Raw genomic sequence first — 5,413 nt, 5'->3', positions numbered from 1 at the left:
AGAAAAAGAAAAGAAACAATCAAACAAACAAACAAAAAAAACCCAAGGCCTATCTAGGTGCTGTCTACAAAGCCTTATTTGGACTTAAGTCACCTGCAGATTTAAATTGAGGGAATGAAAAAACATTTATCATGCCAATAATATCAAAAGAAACCCATTAGCAATACTTATATCGGACAAAAAAACTTTAATCCGAGACTGTAGTTTGGTACCCTTTAGGTCAATACCAAGTAGTAAAATTGCATGCACCCAATATGTATAGCAGCTTTATCAACAGTAGCCAAATTATGGAGAAAGCCCAAGTATCCATCAACTGATGAAGGTATAAAGAAGTTGTGGGGCCTGTGTATGTGTGTGTGTATTCGTGTATATGCATGTGTGTATATGTATGTGTGTACACATATATGTTCATACATGCATACATGCATGTATGTATATATACATATGTTCACACATACATACATACATATGTATATACAATCAAATATGTCTCAGCTTCAAAAAGAATGAAATCTTGCCATTTGCAACGATGTGGATGGAGCTAGAATGTGTTATGCTAAGTGAAATGTGCCAATCAGAGAAACACAAATATATGATTTCACTCATGTGGAATTGAAGAAACAAAACAGATGAAAACATGGGAAGGGGGCAGGAAAAGAAAAGAGTGGTAACAAACCACATCTGTCTCTTAATGATAAAGAAAATAAGTGAAGGTTCATGGAGGGTGATGGGTCAGCTCTGGGCTATATGGGGGACCTGTATTAAGACAGCACTTGTTGTGATGAACACTGGGTATTGTATGTAAGGGATGAATCAGTGAACACTACTCCCGAATCCGAGAATGCACTGTATGTCAACTAAGACTTAAATTTAAAAAATAAATAAAGCTGTAACAAGAGATGAAGATGAACACTATCTCATACTAAAGGGCACAACCAAACAAGAAGATCCAATGATTGTACATTTTTATGCCCCTAACATGCAACCACCAAGTATATGTTTAACAACAACCATAAAAGAACTCATTTATAATAATGTAACGATAGTAGAGAACTTTATCACATCACTCACATCGATGGACAGAACCTGTAAACAGAAAATCAACAAGGAAACAATGGCTTTGAATGACACACTGGACCAGATGGGTTTAACAGATATATTCAGAACACTCCATACTAAAATGACAGAGTACACATTCTTTTCAAGTGCAAATGGGGCATTCTCCAGAATTGATCACATTCTAGGTCACAAATCAGGCCTCAACAGGTACCCAAAGACAGAGATCAGGCCAAGCATTTTTTCTGACCACAAAGCTAGGAAACTCGAAGTTAACCATGCGCGTGCGCGCACATACACACACTCAAACACACACACACACACACACACACACACACACACACACACACACACAGGGGGAAAGGCCACAAATAAAGGGAGGTTAAATAACATGCTATGAAATGAATGGGTCAAACACGAAATCAATGAGAAAATACACTGAAACAAATGAAAATGAAAATACACTCGAAAAAATATTTGGAATGTGGCAGAAGCAGTCTATGATGGAAGTATACAGCAGTACAAGCCTACCATAAAAAGCAAGAAAAATCCCAAACAATCCTAACTTATAACTAAAAGAATGAGAAGAACAGCCAAAGGAAAGAAATAATAGAGATTAAGGCAGAAATAAGGGATATAGAAACCAAAAAGACACTAGACCAAATCAATGAAACCAGGGGCTGGTTCTTTGAGAACAGTAATCAACATGAAGACCTCTTAGGCATACTTTTCACAAAGAAGAAGGAAAGGACTCAAGTAAATAAAATCACAAATAACACAGAAGAAATAACAGTCAACACCACAAAAATACAATTAGAAGATAATATTATGAAAAACTAAATGCAACAAATTGGACACTCTGAGAAAAATGGACAAATACCTAGAAACACACAAACTACCAAAACTGAAACGGGAAGATACATAAAATCTGAAAACAGAAAGAAATCAAATCAATAATAAAATGAATTTCCCCCCAACACAAGAGTTCAGGGCCAGATGGCTTCACTAATGAATTCTACCATCCGTTTAAGGAAGAGATAATATGTATTTTTCTTGAATTATTACAAAAAATAAAAAAGAAGGAAAACTTACAAATTCATCTTATGAGACCACCATTACCCTGATACCAAAACCAGATAAAGCCTCCACTAAAACCGAAAACTGCTGGGGCGCCTGTGTGGCTCGGTCGGTTTAGTGTCCAACTCTTAATTTTGGATTAGGACATTATCTTGCAGCGCATGGGTTCGATGCCCACATAGGACCCTGTGCTGAAAGTGTGGAGAATGGCCAGGATTCTCTCTCTCCCTGTCTCTCTGCCCCTCCCTCACTTTTATGTACAATATGTCTCTAAATAAATATTTTAAATATGTTAAAAAGTTTTTAAATAAAACTACAGACCAATACCGCGATGAGTACGTATGCATAAATTCACATCAAAATACCTTCAAAGTCAAGTCAACAATACATTAATAGAATCATTTACCATAATCAAGTGGGATATATTCCTGGGCTGCAAGCGTGGTTCTGTATTCACAGATCAATCAACATGATGCACCACAGTAATAGAAGAAAGGATAAGAACAATATGATGTTTTCAAGACATGCAGGAAACGATTGACAAAATGTCACATCCATTCATGATAAAACCCCCTAGCAAGTAGATTGGGACTCAACCTACCTGCACATATAAAGGTCATCTATGAAAAACCCACAGCTCAGCTCATCCTCAATGGGGAAAAATTGAAAGTTTTTCCTCCAAGGTCAGGGACAAGACAGGGACATCCCTCTCACCACTATTCCACCTAGTACTAGAAGTCCTAGCCACAGCAATCAGACAACAAGAAGAAATAAGAAACATCCAAATTGGCAAGAAAGAAATAGAACTTTCACTATTTGGAACTGACATGATGCTCTCTATAAAAAAAACATGAGGGGCGCCTGGGTGGCGCAGTTGGTTAAGCGTCCGACTTCAGCCAGGTCACGATCTCGCGGTCCGTGAGTTCGAGCCCCTCGTCGGGCTCTGGGCTGATGGCTCAGAGCCTGGAGCCTGTTTCCGATTCTGTGTCTCCCTCTCTCTCTGCCCCTCCCCCGTTCATGCTCTGTCTCTCTCTGTCCCAAAAATAAATAAATGTTGAAAAAAAAATTAAAAAAAAAAACATGAAAGACTCCCCCAAAAATTGTTAGAATTGGTATATGAATTCAACAAATCAAAATATACAGAAATCAATGTACATAAATCTATTGCATTTCTGTAGACGAATAATGAATTAACATAAAGAGAAAACAAGGGATCAATCCCATTGACAGGTGCACCAAATACCCCAAGATACGTGGAATAAACCTAACCAAAGAGGTAAAAGATCTGTACTCTAAAGGCTATGAAACACTGATGAAAGAAATGAAAGAGGACGCGAAGAAAAGGAAATACATTTCATGTTCACGGATAGGAAGAACAAAATACTGTTAAAAGGTCTACACTCCACAAAACAATCTACACATGTAATGAAATCCCTATCACACAAACATTTGTTACAGAACTAGAACAAATAATCCCAAAATTTGTATGGAATGACAAAGACCCCAAACAGCCAAAAGAAATTGAAGACCAAAACTAAAGCTGGAGACATCACACTTCTAGACTTTAGGGTACATTACAAAGCTGTACTGAACAGAACACTATGGTACTGGCAACCAACAACAACAACAAAAACTCAGATGCAGAGATCAATAGAATGGAAACCCAGAAATGAACTCAAACATATATGGTCAATTAATTCTCAACAAAGCAGGAAAGGATATCCAATGGGGAAAAAAAGATACTCTTGGGACACACGGGTGGCTGCAAAGCATGTGATTGTGGATTCAGCTCAGGTCATGATCTCAGGAGAGTGCAGAGCATACATGGGATTCTCTCTCTCCATTTCTCTCTGCCCCTCTTCTGCATGTTCTCTCTCTCTCTCTCTCTCAAAAATAAATACATAAACTTTAAAAAGTCTCCTCAACATATCGTTTTGGAAAAACCAGACAGCAACCTGCAAAACAAAACAAAAACACAAACGGACCACTTTCTTACAACATACACAAAAATAAATCCAACATGAATAAAGAACTATGTGTGAAACCTGAAACCATAAAAATCCCAGAGGATACCTAACACAGGCAGTATCTTATTTGACATTGGCTGCACAAACATCTTTGTAGATATATCTCCTGAGGTAAGGGAAACACAAACAAAAATAATGGGACTTCATTAAAATAAAAAGCTTCTGTCACAAAGGAAATAATCTACAAACCTAAAACACATACAGAATATTTGTAAACGACATCTGATAAAGGGTTACCGTGCAAAATATATAAAGTTATACAGCACCCCCAAAATGAGAAATCCAATTAAAAATGGGCAGATGACATGAATGGACATTTTCCCAAGGAAGACATAAACATAGCCAAGAGACACATGAAAAGATGCTCAGCATTACTCATCTTCAGGGAAATACAATCCAAAAGTACAATGAGATAACACGTCACATCTGTCAGAATGACTAAGCTCAATGAATGATGAAACAGCAGGTGTTGTCAAGGATGTGGGGAAAGAGAAACCCTCTTGCATTGTGGGAAGGAATGCAAACTGGTGCAGCCACTCTGGAAAACATCATGGAGATTCGTCAAAAAAAAAAAAAATGGAAATAGAACTATGTTACGATGCAGCAATTTCACTACGAGCGATTTAGAGAAAGAATACAAAAATAATTCTTCAAAGGGATACATGCACCATAATGTTTACAGCAGCGTTTTTTACAACAGCCAAATTACGGAAACTGATCAAGCATCCATCAACTGATGAATGAACTGAGATGTAGTATATGGTATGTAATATTATTTAGCCGTAAAAACATGAAATCTTGTCATTTTGCACGAGGTGGATGGAGCGACAGTATGTTATGCTGGGTGAAAAAGAGCCTGTCAGAGAAAGACAAATACCAGATGATTTCACTAACACGTGGAAATGAAACGAAACAAAGGGGGGGGGGGGGAGGAGACAGTGACAAACAAACAGACTCTTAACTAGAAAACAAACTGAGGGGTTCCACAGTGAGGTGGGGGAATGGGTGAAACAGCTGCTGGGGATTAAGAAGTGCACCTGGGATGAGCTCCGGGTGACCCGTGGAAGTGTTGCTCTATATTGTACACCTGAAACTAATATTACACTGCATGTTTACTAAGTGCAACTTAAAGTAAAAGATCACATAAGGTTAAGACACCTACCTACCAGGTTTTCTGTAGTTTTCAATCACTTCACTAGGTTGGAAAAATAACCATAAATTTTTTAAGAAGCATGTATGATGTGGGGGACAGT

The sequence above is a fragment of the Puma concolor genome, chromosome D1 (genome assembly GCF_028749965.1).
Source record: "Puma concolor isolate L17-30 chromosome D1, mPumCon1.1.hap2, whole genome shotgun sequence".
NCBI lineage: Eukaryota > Metazoa > Chordata > Mammalia > Carnivora > Felidae > Puma > Puma concolor.
Note: the sequence above shows the minus strand (reverse complement) of the source record.